A 16,578-nucleotide genomic window follows, 5' to 3' on the forward strand; every position below is an offset into this window, starting at 1 on the left:
CCAATGTTCAGACCTTTCCTCTAAGAGAGCAAAAAAGCCAATGCATTTATTGAAAAATGACCTAGGATACTTTTTCACGTACACAACACGTGTAGAAAGTCCAGAGAGGTCAGACTCCACACTTGACATTTTTACATTGAGAAAAAGTAAATCTATATCAGTACACTCCCTTTCCTGTAATATAAGGCTTCCATTTCCTTGGCTTCAACTAGACAAAATGCTGGGTTTTAATACCCATCATTCATCTGGGACTCACTACTGCCCTTCCTTCATCTCAGACTAGTGTAATAATTATAAGGGCTAGGGAATGGGAAGGGGGGAAATAATTCCAGGCTGGGGCAAATAAACAATTCTCCATTATGCTTAATTTTCTTAATTGTTTAAAGCTGCTCAGAGATTTGAAATGTAAAACATGGCCCTGGTAGAAATTGAGTGATAGGTAGAGTGCCAAAAAGAGAGTCAGATGGACATAGAAATCCCAATCTGAAAGACTCCAGTGGTGACGGAAAAATCTAGAGGCTTTCTAGTTAACCCTAAAATTATACTTGCCTTCATTGGCAAAGAGTTTGACATGATTGATCTCATAAGGCAGACGTGGTTCTGGGTATGTATGTGTCTATGTACATTCACCCTATGTGGTTTTCAAACAAACTCACTTTTAATAAGCTCTAACCTTGCAAAACATGCTAAATAAAGTCAGTCAGAGAAGGTGGATTCTCATGGGTTCCTGGGATTTATCCATTTATGTCAATCAAACACTATCCCGTTCAAAGTCAGAACCTTGACAGTGCTTGGGAGAAGATCTTCATATTAACACTTGAGTTGAAAGTGAATGGCCAACAGCAAGCAAATGCTTTCTTTATAGGCCAGAAAAGGTGCAGCAAAGGAGGATATTGAAGGGGTTGTTATTATCATACTCTTCCATCACACTGCACTAGCCAAGCACTTGAGCTGTCTTGACACAGCGTATGACAACGATGTGCAGTTGCATTAGCGACCCACCAGGCCAGCTATGTCTTAAGTTCTTTAACACATGGGCTCTCTCTTTCCAATCAGGTTGCTAATGGTAATACCCTTTGTAGCATTAGCAAGGACAATCAAAAGGGGATTTATTTCTTTATATTTTAGGGAGCATATTTCTGCAGCAAGGAAGCCAAAGGCAGTGACATCTGTTCTCCCTCACCCACGCTATTTGCCCTTGCAGAAACGGTACTAATTAAGCAATACACTGTCAAAAATCTGTGTTACAAACACATCAAAAATGGCTCTGTAGGTTGCAAGTATTAACATGCTATTTCCAAAACAATGCACCATAGAACAAAAACCCAAGAAGTCTGGCACCTGGATCTGCAAGGGTCCCAATAACTGGAAACAATTCCCAAAGCAATGAAGAGGACAAAAGGCTCCTGCAAAACCAAGCACAGAGGATACACAAAGTGGGAACGGGATCTAGCCATGATGCACAAACAAAACCAAAGAGGGCTGTTTTCTGGAGACTCTTGTGCACAGGGGCTTTGCAGGAAAAACCCTCCCCTCTCAGTGAGAGAATATAGCAACATTAAGCAGGCCTTGTTTGTGAGCTCCCTGGCTAATGCTGCATGACTGCATTGACTAAGCCAAACACAGCCCACAGATAACATTTGTGTCCCTTTTCTCCAGGCAGTATCATCCCAATCTGTCTGGGGTTCCCTTCTCCACCCCATCCTAGGAGAAGTCAAAAAAGAGAGGAAAAGGCAGAGTACATACAAGAGTGAAGGCCCTCATTCTTGTCAGTGAGGCTAAGGAGAATACAGATTATGATGAGGAGGCAACTTTTTCCCGCTATCCTGCCCTCACACACCTCTGCATTTTATTAGCTTGGCCTATCCTTGTCCTTGCTGCCTATGAAGTCAACAGGAACTTTGTCCCTGATTTCAGCTGTAGCAGGATCTGGTCCCAGAAAGGCTATACATTCAGCTGAGGAAGGATTTTCCTCTCACCTAGATAATTCTCCTCAGGTTTCTCTAGGGATTAATTTTACAGTACTTTAGACAGCGCTAAAATCTGATTTGGGTGATTCCAGATTATGTGACATTTTACTTTAGAGGGACTTGGAATGAGGGTCCAGAGCCTTCAGTTCAGCTGAACAAAGTGAAGTATGAAAGAGAGAAGGGGGAAAATGGCTTTTCTCTGGCCTGCTCTAACCTCTGCTGGTTTGTTAAAATCCCCTAGGAGCTGTCCAACTGGCCTGGGATTTCCAGAATACTTTGTAATGTATCCCACCCTTTACACTGGACTACCTTTGGGAGGAGGTGGCATGGAGTCAGCATTGCTGGTTTCGTGGTGATGCAGGCAAAATTCCTCAATACACAGACAATCCACCAGATACTTTGGTAAGTGAGATGTACCCATAACAGACATATTTGAATAATCTGATCTGCCCCTTATGAATCTTAACCTCAGAATAACAGGGATACAGTTACAATTAGAAGTCAAAGACATGGAACCAGTGAGCATTAACTGGAAACGAGAATCTAAAACTACCAAGAAAACGGGAGACCGGTCAGGACCATTAGAGGAATATACAATATTAAGGTCTGAATGCTGCAATAATGGGCCAGTGTAAGAAAGAGTTGCGGTAGGGAAGGGGAAAAGACTAATGTCCTTTGGTCAGTTTTTATTTTGCATCTACTACTGCAAAAAGACAAGATGGTCTAGAGCCCATGTCACTGGAGAGGGCACCCTGAGACAAGCTCTAGTCCAGCCGCTGGTAGCGACACTGAATTAGTCTATACCTCTCATGCTCTGTTGATTTAGACTGCAAACTCTCTACAGCAAGGACTGCATCTTACTGTCGTGGTTGTATGACACCTAAAACCTTGGAGCACCTGATCACAGTTGGGCCTTCCAGGCATGACTGAAATTCAAAGAAATGTCTTTTAAAAATGACCTTCTGCTTTCAAATAAAGGTGAGGTGTACCCCAGAACACTAGATATGAGAGTGAGTTTTTGTGTGAACTTTGTATAGGATTTAAATAAGTACGTAAGCACTAAGCAATATTTTAACCAGGGGGAACAGATCTCATGGCACTGTTAAGATGGGAAACATGGATTTTTCCTTTGCAGTCTGCACAAAGCAAAACCCCAGATCCACGCACAGCCAGATACTGTGCAAATTAAGTCCAGGTTCCAAACAAGCATTGCAATGATGGTTCTCGTTTCCATTAGTTCCTCCACAAAAACAACAAACAAAAAATCTCAGGCCAGAGATTACTCCCTCTATTTGGCACCTAAGCTAGGTAGGCATCTAAGTATCTATGGGTATGTATATGCTGCAGTAACAGCATGCTGAAATGAGACACCCCCAACCATGCCTCACCCACCCACTCCTGCTTACATGCTCCAAGCCCAGAAACAACCTGGCAAGGACTCTTCCAGGGAGTTATCCAAGAAGGGTACATACAACCAGCTATAGTCACTCTGAGGCTCCTCTTGAGGCCTCAGTCCCCAGAATGCTTGAGAGTGGCCCCTAGGAACAACCCTAGATTGTCTTCACCAGTGTATTTCCAGATTTGAAGCAAACAAGCAGGAACAGGTTGGCAGGTTGTGCTTGGGGACATCTGCACCAGTGCACATGGACATCAGGGTGTAGACATGATCTACACATGACCCTATTCCACCCTGCTCAAGTCCCTGAAAAGCCATTAACACAAAGGATGCATGGATCCTCTGCTATCTCAGTACTTTTTGTGATTTAAGACAAAGGCAAAGGTGGGTAACACAAGTAGGCACATTAATAGATTTCCAGGGATTTGAGCTGGGTGCAAAAGGATCGCACTAAGACACTTAAATGCCTCATAGCTGGAATAAGATCTGGCTCCCTGTATTTTTACCTAAATTTGATACAACAAAAAGCAAGGGACTGAGGGACAAATGAGCAGCATATCTAAGATAGAAAGAACATCTATGAAAAGAAAGGCATATTTCTGTACAAATTTAATTCAGAAAAATTCCAGATAGTGCCCAGAGGACACCATGTCATCATTTTTAGTCCTAAAGTCTATCTTCATTTCAAGAAGGTATGGGCTGAGTTTTCAATTACTCACTGATGCTCATTTGACTAAACTTGGGAGCCACAGGCCACTAAGCTCCAACTAATCAGTACCCCTGACCCTGTTGTGTCTATAATGTGACTCGCTGTTACACGCTCCATCTCTTTGCTGAAATAGAATTGGAAGAAAAATATAAATCATACCCTACCCTCCACCCTGAAGGGTATAGGGTGAGACATCCCTGTGCATATGGGGCAGGCCAGAGAGAGCCTATTAGGCCTGTGCGAAGCAGCTAGTATTTGCTTCGAATTCGGCCAATTCAGGGGACAGTGATTCGATTTGGTGATTCGAATCACCGTCCCGAATCGATTTATCCGAATCAGCCAGACCCATTCCCCACCCCCCTGGCCCGGCAATGACTGCCCTGCCCACCCCAGCTCCTGGCACTTGTTAAAAAAAAAGCCCCAACTCAGCGGGTGCTGCCAAGTGGGGGGAGCGATCTTCATGAACCCCCCCTCCCCCCCCCACCATGCCTGCCCTGCCCACCGCAGCTCCGGACCTTGAAGAAAAACAAACAAAGAAAACACGAAAAACCTCCAGACTTACCACTCCTGCCGGGCGGGGGGCAATCCCCAATGCCCCCTGCTGCCCTGTGCCACATGGGGGGCTCTGCATGAGCCCCCCAAAGCCCTGAGGCCACTGCAGGAGTGGTGAGTCCCAGGGCTTTTCTTTTTTTTTTCTTATAAAAAAATGGGGCACCGATGGTTGGGCTGGGAGAGCGGGGTGGGGGGGTCAAGGGGCTCATACAGAGCCCCCCTATGCAGCATGGGGCAGTGGGGGGCAGCAGGGATTGCCCCCCAGCCCATCAGGACCCGGTGAGCACCTGGGTTTTTTTTAAAACCCTGGGAGCTGGGGTGGGTGGGGGATGGGGGCAAGCAAGGGTCCCCCCATGGTCCCCCTTCCCACTCCTGACCCTAGTACTTACCAGCTCCCACTGTAGCCACCAGGGACTGCCTGGATCAAAGCTCTCCAAATCTTTTCCGAAGATTCGGAGAGCTTTGAATCAATTCAGATATTTTAACTGGTCCTTTGATTCGATTCAGATTTGGAGATTCAGCCACCAGATTGTGCTGAATCTCCTCCAAATCGAATCACCACCCAAAGCTTTGCATAGCCCTAGAGCCTATATTTTCTGTACCACCCCATAAAGCCTTAGTCACCCCCAGAGATTCTATACATAGCAGGCCTCAGGGAACCTTGTGAAAAAAGCCAGAGGGGTTAAGTCATCATATGAAAGCAGCAGCCAAACCTAGTCCCAATGTGGGAGAGGATACAGTGACTGGAACGGTGACTGTGGTAGTGGTTGTGGAGAGGCTCCATTTACACCATGGCTGCGGGGGCATGACTGCACTGCATAAACCCCAGTGCACATCCCAGTCACAGGCCTTGCCCAATGGAAGCAGAACGGAGTAAGCATGATCACAGAGCTCTGTACTCTAAAGGCATGATGCAGCTTCCATCCATTAGCAGTGGTCAGCTACCAAATACTACTGGGACTAGTTCATATCACAGAAGAAAGCTACAGCACACCCTTTCCTCAGCCCCCAGGACAGAAACAATTTGGGGGCCAGATTCCCTCCTGCACCTAAATCCACTCAGGTCAGAGGGCAGATGCAAGGAATTTGGCAACAACTCTCTCATCTCAATCCTCCCCATCCCAAACTCCAACTGAAGCTACAGCAGCTGGGGGATGTGCTCTGCTCTATGACAGGCAGCTAGTCCCCAAGGGACCAAACAGCAAAAGCGAATTGCTGTAGAATTGCTGCTTTATGCCCCACCACATCAATTTCTTTTCTGATGCATGTCCTGTGCCTGGACCAAGGGGAAAGCTGGGGCAGGATATAGTTCTGCCATCTTTATGCCAGTTGAGAATTCCCATCTACCAATGGGGTCCTCAACTGGCCAGATAAACTGGATCCCATTCCATATGGACCACAAAGGGGACAGACTGAAGGCTGAGCATCTGCTTATAAGAACAGAAGAGCAGAAGCAAAATACACATTTGCAATGGGGTCATTTACTATATTCCTAACTATGAAAGGAATGACTAAGAAGGATTGGTTTGTGCAGTTTGGACAAAGTGGTGTCTGGATGATGCTGGGTACATCAGGGCTCAACAGCAAAACAGAATTTTATTTTTGGGGTTTTTTCTGGTCTAATTTTAGTGGGAAAAATACAGATTTAGAGAAATGGATTGGTTCAAACTTCATTATAGCCCAATGCCAGGCAGCCTACACTGTAGAAAAACACCTGGTCAGTTTAGAAATACATGACCCCATTTTTATTAGTTTGTTCTTTCTGGCAATATTGTTAAGAAAAAAATGTATGAAGGGGACACTAAATATACTACCACAGTCTGGTCTTTCAGAGATGGAGAAAGCCCTTCAGGATTTCTGCTTGTAATTCCTGGGGCTGGTATTGCCTGGACCATGTACTGAGCTCCATTATCAGACGCACTCACTGAATTTCCAAGACAAAGGTTAGCATTCAGGATAATATTAAGCCATCTAACCAGTGGTAGCTCTTTGGGCCACCAACATGTATGTGTTTTACTGGCAAGGACAATGCATCGAGGGAGTCATTATGCACCCCTCAGCTGCTGAAGATATATGCGTCGAGCACGCTCTGTTCAGACCATGACAGCAGGCTCTAAAACTGTCACTCCAGATCTGTTTTCACTTCAACTAAATCTCAGCCTAGATTAAAATCAAGGGAAGATATTTTTTTCTTCTTTCCTTTCTCCTGTAGTGGGTCCTATATAACCTCAGGTCTAAACACTGAGCAAAATACACCAATGAGTAGTTAGTCTTTGCAAAATCTACCAGATTTTGGCTGCATGGGGAACCATGGCCTGCCCAGCAATAGGGGACCCATTGTAACTCATTCCCAGAGCAACCGTCTGTTCAGTGGTGGAATTATTGGTCTGGCTAATTCATAGTGTTTTCTATTCATGCCAAGCCTGATTTGGGGCCTGATCCTGCAACCCTTTCTCATGAAAGCACCTAACTGAAGTTAATGGCATTCCTAACCTGAAGAAAGATTTCAGGATCAAGCCCCTGGATATTAATGAGTAAGATTGCAATCCTGAAAACACTTAAGCATGTGTGTAACTGTTTATGCAAGTCCTTCTGGCAGTAACAGGATTACTCATCCAAATGAAGCTGTACCTTTGTTTAGGTATTTGCAGGAATGGGAGCAAAAATTATCCCCGGGCCTTGTGCAGGGCTTCCTTGTATGGAGGGCCATACATATTTACAGTCCCTTCTCTGACTGATCCCTTGCTATACTCCTATGGCAAAGAGATCCACTGATAAGTGGAGTTGGCGGGAGAGGTGGTGCTACGGCCCCACCTCGTACACCCTGGGGAAGAGTAACCTGTACCCATGGAGTTCATCAGTGTACAGGGAAGGTGGAATTTCTCCCAAGAATCCCTTTTTTAAAAGGCAGCTAGATGGTACCTTGTATATTCAAGCTGCTTTTGGTGCAATATGCCATTGTAAGCATGTGAGAGAAGCAGGGTGGTGTTTACTAGGTATACTATATTAACAGCTCCTTAATTCCATTCTAGCGCTTGATGTTGGTGGAACCATGGTCTTTAACCATTAAATACTGCTGTATTTTGTCAAAAATCATCCTTTATGCTGTCAAAGAACTGGACAGTAACACACAACAGGAGCATGTCCAAATCAACATCATGTGCATGTAAAGCTTGCTTTTGTGCCCTCCCAGCAAAAGCAAATGCCAAAAACCTCATCATCAGCTAATCGCATCCTATGCTCAACAAACTGGAAACAAACTGTATGTTTTAAATTAATAGCCTAGAAAAAATATGCATTTTGGTTTACCATATAGTTCCAGTGGAGCTAGTATGCTTCATTGAATTTCATTATCAATGAAATGCTTCATTGACAAATAAACAAACTTTGATATACATGCCATGGAAAATGGACTGTTTTAGCAGCTAGAGCTGTGGTGATAAAGCAATAGAGAGACTACTGTAGCAATTAGTGTGTTGTTAACATTTTATGCTATTTGGACACATAACCCTAATGATTTGGGTAATGTACATATTCCGAGACTACACCATAACATATTTTTCTGCACAGGACAAATGCCACCTCATTCGGATGCATCTGCAATTTTATTTGCAGGAACAAGAGGGATGCCATATTTTTTAAACAAAAAAGAAATGTCGTATCACTCAGAGCTGCAGTTTCACTTCTTTACCATGAGCCACATAGATATCCTAAAATTATTATTGAGGCCCTTACTTAAGGCTTCAGTAATAATAAATACTATTATTTAGAGACATTATATAATTTAATATATATTTTGATTTTTTGCACTGACAATTTGGAGTATTTCACATTCTGCCCATTCAGAATTTCAGCCTACATGATTTCAGGATATACTTTTTAACATCTATTTTGTAAGATAAATGTTAACATGAACACATTTCTAGATTCTGCCCGTCAAAACTATACGGTTTTCAGAGAAGTATAGGTATAAGAGGTTCATCTCCCCCCTACAAGCAATAAAAACCCTAGACTGGTCTTAAAACCATTTAAAGGATTTTTTTTTCCATTTCACATTGCTAAAACCAGGTCTCCGTAAGAATATTTTAAGAATAGCTAGCCAGATGACAAAAATATTTTGAAACTAAGAAAATATTTCTAAGAAAATAAATGTATTCCTTAGTCAAAGAATATTTTAAAATAAATAATTAAGTCAGAACATTAAAATTCCTTATTCGGTGTTATAAACAGAACATAAGACATTACTCCAAAGCTAAAGCTTTCCAGGATTTCTCCAGTATGGAAAGGCAAGATAATGTTCTCTTTCATATGTGGGTCTATAAAATTATTTACTGCCATTGAATTTTAGTTACCATGTTCTAGATACAGTATTTCTGTGCTATTTTCAGACTATACATGACTGTGAATGATAGTTCATGTTAAAATTAAATGATTTACCGTAGAAGACTTGAATTGCAAGAAAAACATCTGCAATCAACTGTCTAAAAGATCTCTGTAACATAGAAATGCTATCTTATATTTTTTAAATTGCATTCATCGACTCAACTTTTGTTTTTAAACAAAAATATCCAATTCATTGAAACTGTAATATAAAATTTACTTATCAAAAGAAAATTGAGCAAGAGCAAACATATTAGTATTGGAAATACTTCAGCTAATGCACATTTTAAATCATAAATCAGGACATACTTAAGAGAAAAAAAATATTACTTGATAATGAAATGCATCCATCCTCCAAAAGCCTAATATTTTCCTTCACTGTTTGAAAAGAAATATGAACAGGCAAATGTCTACAATTTAAAGATCTTATAATTTTGAAATACTTGCCAAAATTTGTAAGCCAAATATTTTTAATTCACAGGAGATAAAAAAGATGTTATATTGACAACATATGTGTTTTGATTCTTATTCTATTGCTATAACAAAATGCATTTTTTAATTTTTATCATTCTTATTTTTAAAACTTTTATATCACTAATTCTATTTCCGGGCTATTTGTTCTCCATGTACCTGTATTAAAAATGATACACAAGGTATGAACTTTAAATAATAAGCAAAATGTCTGTTTAATTATTTCTAATTTAAGAGTGGGAATTGTCATTTTAATACCCTATTACATTATTGCTTTTAAAGTAAAACATTTGACATCATGTGCGTTTTGTATAGAATCTCATTTATTTTCATAAGTAAAAACAATAAATATTTTCAATATCCAAATTGCTTTCACAGCAGATCTATTAACGTAAATTCCCTAAATTGTTCTAGTAGCTAATTTTCTACTCATCTTGTTCCTTTTAACATAATAGCCACTTCTAAACCCATACTACCATATCTGTCTTACCATAGGTTTTTAAATAATCTATGAAGAAAAATTCTTAAGTGGTTCACTTAAGAAGGTTCTTAAAAGACTTCAAAGCTCTTTTATCACATTTGAGATCTAAAGCTACGTTTTTATTCCATGCTTCCCCACTAATTTATATTTGCAGGAGTTATTTACAGCAGTGGTTTTCCACCAATACAATCTTTTTAAATCTTCTTACCTCCAAACAAGCTGCTTTAGAAATTATTTGGTTTGATGTGGGTTCAGACAGATGGTCACTCTTTTCACGTTTGGAAAAGATGGAAAATGCTAAGGGAAAAAAAATACAGTGATATTTTGTTGTAAAGCACAGAGGGCTCAAAACCTGATTGGCCTCAGGATGGAAACCATGTGACATGGAACAAAAACCATGTGACCTATTTTTTCCCAAATCCCTTGGTTTACTTGAAGTGGGATGCGCCCAACGCCAATGTTTTTGTCATTTCAATGGCTTTAAAAAAAAGGCCACTGAACAAATCAGGTTGCCTTGAGGCCATGAGGATGAACCAGCCAGGACTTTCAACACGAGTGAGAAAAGAGCTTCAGTATTAAGCAGATCGCAGTCTTACATAGTGATATTTGTCTATTAAGTATGGCAAATTAAATATTTGAAGAGTAGATCCCTCCAATTTCTAAAAGGCTTATTTAGGCAGCTTCTTGGAAACCTTCTCAAGAGGTCTTCACAAGAAAGAGAGAATAGTATAATAATGTGCTTAAATTGAACCTTTTGTAATACCCATCCCCAGTGGTCAGCTATGCTGAAATACAGAAAACTGAGAAATCAGGAACTTCAACAAAAGAATGGGGGTGGGTAGAATCCTTAATCCTCTGGACCCCAAGACAGTGTTTCTCATGAGGGACATTGCACAGCAACCCATAAGCATCATGAAAGGACATCATGAAAGGGGTCACAAGGCACTGAAATTTTATTATTATTTTATTATAAAACAAACATTCCCCCACTCCTCACCTGCCCCAATCTTACAAGATCAAGTAAGATACAAGGTCAAGTATTTGCTGTGAACATTCCAACACACACAAATATGATGAGTTATCATTGCTATCGTCGATACACATTTATAAAAGTAAAGTAAAAGTTGGAAGAAGGTTGTAATATTTTTTAAGTGTTTTTTACACTTTGAAAAAGGAGACACCTGAATGACTGAGAAATGCTGCAATTTCTGAGAAAGATGAAGAAAGTTCAAAACATTCACATTCAAACAAATTCCCTTGCAATGGAAGATGAAATGAGCAGGGAAGAGAAAGTTAAAGATTAGGAGGCTGTATTCTGACATGTTTTAGAAATTGTTGCCAACCCTAAATGTTCAGGAGTCAGACCTAAACATCAGGAGACTCGTTTACAAGTCTAAATATTTTCAAAAATAAATTTGGGGGGTTGAATATTTTCTCCTTCTGTTTTTGAACCTGCAACAAATGTCTGCAAAATCTTACTCCACAGCTGAAAAGATTAGAACCCTTTAAAAAAAGCTCTGAAATTCTGATATAGTCACATCACTCTAGCAGCTAGAGCTTTCACAAAGTCCCAAATATCACAGAAAAAAACCACGATAACAGAGAGCCAGAAACCCTGCGATTATATGCATGTATTAATTATACTGGGGGGTAAGCTGACAGCTCCACTGGGTTTAGTGAAACCAGAAGGGCATGTTGTAGCACTTAGTCCTGGCCTGGTCCAAAATGGCAAGACAGAGCTATTTTACCCTGGTAAACCTGTGAGAGTACAGGTCTTTTGTAGGTCCCCATTCATACTTCAGAAAATGCAGTTTTCATCATACCTTTGACCGGTGCAAGACACTCCCTTCAGCTCTGTAAGCCAGCCCATAATGGGAAGCTATTTCTGTGCTGTCTCTGCCTTCCCATTCTCCATCCAGCTGCTAAGGGGGCATAGCTTCCCATCTGTACAGGGAGGCCAGTGATTGCACACACAAGGATGGAAGACTCCTTAATGCCGATTCCCCTCTTCCTCCCCCCACTCCAGGCTTTCTGAACAAGGAGACCTAACCTAAGCACACTGAATTTCTTCCAACTTAAAATTCTGTCCCTTTTTTCCTTTCATTTAAAACATAAAGGTTTCATACAGGTTCTAATTCAGCCCGGACCTCATCTTCTAACCTCTAGGAGCTTAGGTAAATGCTACAGCATGAGCTAATGCAGTTAGTTATGGAACTGAATGTGCCCATAACCAGTGAGTATTCACCAAAGTGGAGGCTGCTAAAAGGCGGCATTATGAAGAAGGAGGAGCAGTACAAGTAAGAGATGAACAGCCCAAGGCAGGAGAGAAAAGGCACAGGAGGGAGCAGTGAGGCTAGTGGTCAGAAGGGAGGCACCAGTGTACTGACAGAGGGAAACAGGGATGCTTCTTTCCCTTCTGCACCTAGCAGATGTTCTCTGGCTCCCTGTTTAAGCCCCAGTTCACGTATTGCAACAGCACTCATCCTCTTCCCACAGACAAGAAAGCTCCTGTCTCTGTATGTACCAGCTAAGAGATGCAGTCTAGTGCTTTCCTAAGGAGCCAATAAGCCTTCAGACTAGCATCTAGTCAAGGGCGCAACCAACTGCATGGCATCTAGCAGTGCCTCAAGCTGGGGAAACCATTCCCATGTATTTTTTGTTGCTTGGTGTTTTCCTTTGCAGCACCTGGCTCCTCTGGAGTTTTCTGCTGATTTCAGTCATGGCAGCAAAATCCCCAATGGCCCTAAAGCACACAGCAAGAGACTTTCTTTCTGTTGAACTGGTTCAGTCCCTTGCAAGACAGCTTAGCATGTCACACACAGATTCCCCCATTAATCACACAGTATGGGCCCCCTACCCCTGGCGCACACACGCTTGCTTCTCAGGACTGGTTACTGAGTTAAAGATGCACTCATCCTTTCATTAGGGGCATCTGCTATTAGTACAATCATTGGGTAAGCAAATAGATTTCATTCTTGTCTTGGAGAGGTTTTCCCAGGAAATATTAAATCTATCTCTGTATGTGATGTTGTGCACTTCTAACATGCACCTTCTACCAGTCAAACTTGCTAACAGAACAGGGAAGATAAGAAAATGTTGGGTATTAAAAAAGAAAGAAAGAAGCCTTTCACTGTCAGTATGGCTTTAATGGCCAAAGAACATCATGCAGAAGTGTTTTCAAGTTCCACCCTTTGCTGAAAGTTCTTCATTGCTAAATTCCAAGCAGCAGTTGCGGAGCAGCCAATGCTAGTAATGCCAGTGAATGAAGGGAGCCCAAACACACACACACCCTGAGGTCAGCAAGGGATGGAAATGAGCAGATGTTCACACAATCTGATTCCACCTCTAAAGTGCCAGGTGGACCTGCACCAGGGCTCATCTTCATATCCCTAGCTCTGCAATCTGGCCAAGGCAGGAATCCCAGCCAGATGTAAGGACCCTGGAAGATTTTTTTTCCCTGATTGGTCCAGAGAAGCCAAGTCTTATATAGCTTTTGATCTTCTTCTGGGGACATGATCCTGCAACTGATACTGTAGGTTACTCTCTGCAATTACCAATGCAGGTGGCCACACTGCAGCTGGTAACAATAAGCATCCTCTGACTCATTGGCCTGTGACAGGCATCCTTCTGTTCCCTATATCTGGCATAAGCAAACAGAGTGCACCACCACTGCTTTGATAAGGATCAGGTACAATATTAAGATGCAGTACATTGCTAGGGCAGCGCATCATCATGCTGCCCTAGTACAGCCCACAAATAAGGTGCTACCATTTTGGGAATCGAAACCTGCTTCTTAGTCTCCCAGCCAGTCTGGGGAAGTGGAAAAGTGTGATGAGTCCATACCCACTACAGCTATCCCTGGATACTTACAGGAATGAAGGCAAGGGCCCCCATCCCATTCCTTCTCCCTCCATCCCCCAGGAGTTGGAGATATAGTAGTCCTACACAGTTTACTACCTGCATGCAATGGAAGCACCAATATAATACCAATTAAAGGATGATGCACAGTTTATCCCTGATGCAGTGAAAGCATTTGGATAATTTCTATTGGAGAAGGTATTTTCTTGCAGATTCTACTAAAAACTGACAGATCACTGGCTTTCATTTAAAGCTGGCACAAGCCAGCCTTTCTTGGACCTGAAAAACTGATGTAGACTTCATCCTGTAGTGCTTTGTTTAGACATGCTCATTGGCTGTTTCTGAAATCTATGCTCCATCCTTAGTACCAGATCAGAAGTCTAGAATGAAGTGCTGCAGCCAGTAGCTTGTTTACAGAGTACATGTTCTCCAATTGTTTCTTACACTGCTAAAGAAATGCTATATCTACAAGCTCATTTGGGGGACTGTATCCATATATCACTGTCTGATAGACTCCAGTAATACTGATCATGTTACTTACTTCAATGATATTGATAATATCAGTTCTAATAACTACAAACACGTACTGCATCCCCCTCTCCCCCCCCCCGAAAACATCTATCATCCACTAGGCACTACAATTTTATTCCAGGGAGTGACATCTCCTACCCAAGTCCATGCCAACCTTGCAGAAGAGTCCTGCAATAGTTTCAAGTCCTGTTTGCAGAGAGGGCTGATGCTCATACCAGCATCTGCCAGCTGCTTTAAATCCTGTGTCATCACCTTTTCATAGCAACACTTATTTGCAGCCATTGGAATGCTTTTTTTCTGCCCTTCAGGCCCACAATTTGGGCTTAAAAGACAGAGTGGAGATTTATTCCCATGGTAAAAAATTATGTTCACGTCCAACAGCTAGAAAGCAAGATTCAAAATATGCCCTTTCTTACAGCAGCATTGTCATAAGATGTCACCACCAGAAATACAGCCAGCTAAGTCTTTTACTGCTGGGACATACAGTTCATGTTTATCCTGTATCCCAAGAATACAGATAAACAGGAGCCCTGTAATGTCAGCTGCCAATGTCTTAGCTCACAGTTCTCTGGCCTTTCTGGTAACAAATAGCCATCCTAAGTGGGCTTCCAATTAGAACACAAAAAGCCCAGAGGATAACCCTGGTGCCTTCACCAACCTTCCCTTAGCAAGAAAGGTTGTAACATCACCGTATGTGAGCTGTCCTTTCACACCACCAATAATTCATGGAACGACAGATATTAAGGGCTGGCAAGATTCGTCTAGGATAATGCTTATTTTCTAGTCATCTCTTTTACTGCTTAAAAACTCCTATACAAAGTGTTATCTCTATTTGCCTGCACATACCATTATATGAGATATAAAAGCTGTAGAAGAGAGGAAAGAATGGAGCTGATGTGACTTTTGCTCCCCCTGTAACCTGAATATAACTTTGTTATATTTAATAAAAGGGTAGCAACTACAAAAATGCAAAATACATACATATTTGAAAGCTCGTGGTGCACAGGCCAAGTCCCGGAGGCCTGGAAAAGGGCCAACGTGGTCCCCATTTTCAAAAAGGGGAGGAAGGAGGACCCGGGCAACTATAGGCCAGTCAGTCTCACCTCCATCCTTGGCAAAGTCTTTGAAAAAATTATCAAGGCTCACATTTGTGAGAGCCCGGCAGGGCAAATTATGCTGAGGGGAAACCAGCACAGGTTCGTGGCAGGCAGATCGTGCCTGACCAATCTAGTTTCTTTTTATGACCAGGTTACGAAACGCCTGGACACAGGAGGAGGGGTGGATGTCGTATACTTAGACTTCAGGAAGGCCTTCGATACGGTATCCCACCCCATACTGGTGAACAAGTTAAGAGGCTGTGACTTGGATGACTACACAGTCCGGTGGGTGGCGAATTGCCTGGAGGGTCACACCCAAAGAGTCGTGGTGGATGGGTCAGTCTCGACCTGGAAGGGTGTGGGCAGTGGGGTCCCGCAGGGTTCGGTCCTTGGACCGATACTCTTTAATATCTTCATCAGTGACTTGGACAAGGGAGTGAAATGTACTCTGTCCAAGTTTGCAGATGACACAAAGCTATGGGGAGATGTGGACACGCCGGAGGGCAGGGAACAGCTGCAAGCAGACCTGGATAGGTTGGACAAGCAGGTAGAAAACAACAGAATGCAGTTCAACAAGGAGAAATGCAAAGTGCTGCACCTAGGGAGGAAAAATGTCCAGCACACCTACAGCCTAGGGAATGACCTGCTGGGTGGCATGGAAGTGGAAAGGGATCTAGGAGTCCTAGTGGACTCCAAGATGAACATGAGTCGTCAGTGTGACAAAGCCATCAAAAAAGCCAATGGCACTTTATCATGCATCAGCAGATGCATGACGAATAGGTCCAAGGAGGTGATACTTCCCCTCTATCAGGCGCTGGTCAGACCGCAGTTGGAGTACTGCGTGCAATTCTGGGCGCCGCACTTCAAGAAGGATGCGGATAACCTGAAGAGGGTCCAGAGAAGGGCCACTCGTATGGTTAAGGGCCTACAGACCAAGCCCTACGGGGAGAGACTAGAGAAACTGGATCTTTTCAGCCTCCGCAAGAGAAGGTTGAGAGGCGACCTTGTGGCTGCCTATAAGTTCATCACGGGGGCACAGAAGGGAATTGGTGAGGTTTTATTCACCAAGGCGCCCCCGGGGGTTACAAGAAATAATGGCCACAAGCTAGCAGAGAGCAGATTTAGATTGGACA

General features: G+C 42.5%; 1 protein-coding gene across 41 annotated transcripts in view; it reads right to left on the reverse strand.

Moving 5' to 3' along the window:
• Window positions 1-16,578, reverse strand: part of PCBP3 (poly(rC) binding protein 3) — a 248,019-nt gene that overhangs the window by 123,401 nt on the left and 108,040 nt on the right. For 3 of the 41 annotated variants that reach the window (XM_019492292.1, XM_059727209.1, XM_019492291.1), the window contains exon 2: window positions 10,168-10,256. The exons of the other annotated variants lie outside the window; for them this stretch is intronic. The gene's annotated coding sequence lies outside the window, so the exon portion shown is untranslated. The remainder of the gene's footprint in view (window positions 1-10,167; window positions 10,257-16,578) is intronic. 41 annotated transcript variants of the gene reach the window in all.

The sequence above is a fragment of the Alligator mississippiensis genome, chromosome 4, assembly GCF_030867095.1.
Source record: "Alligator mississippiensis isolate rAllMis1 chromosome 4, rAllMis1, whole genome shotgun sequence".
Taxonomy (NCBI): Eukaryota; Metazoa; Chordata; order Crocodylia; family Alligatoridae; genus Alligator; species Alligator mississippiensis.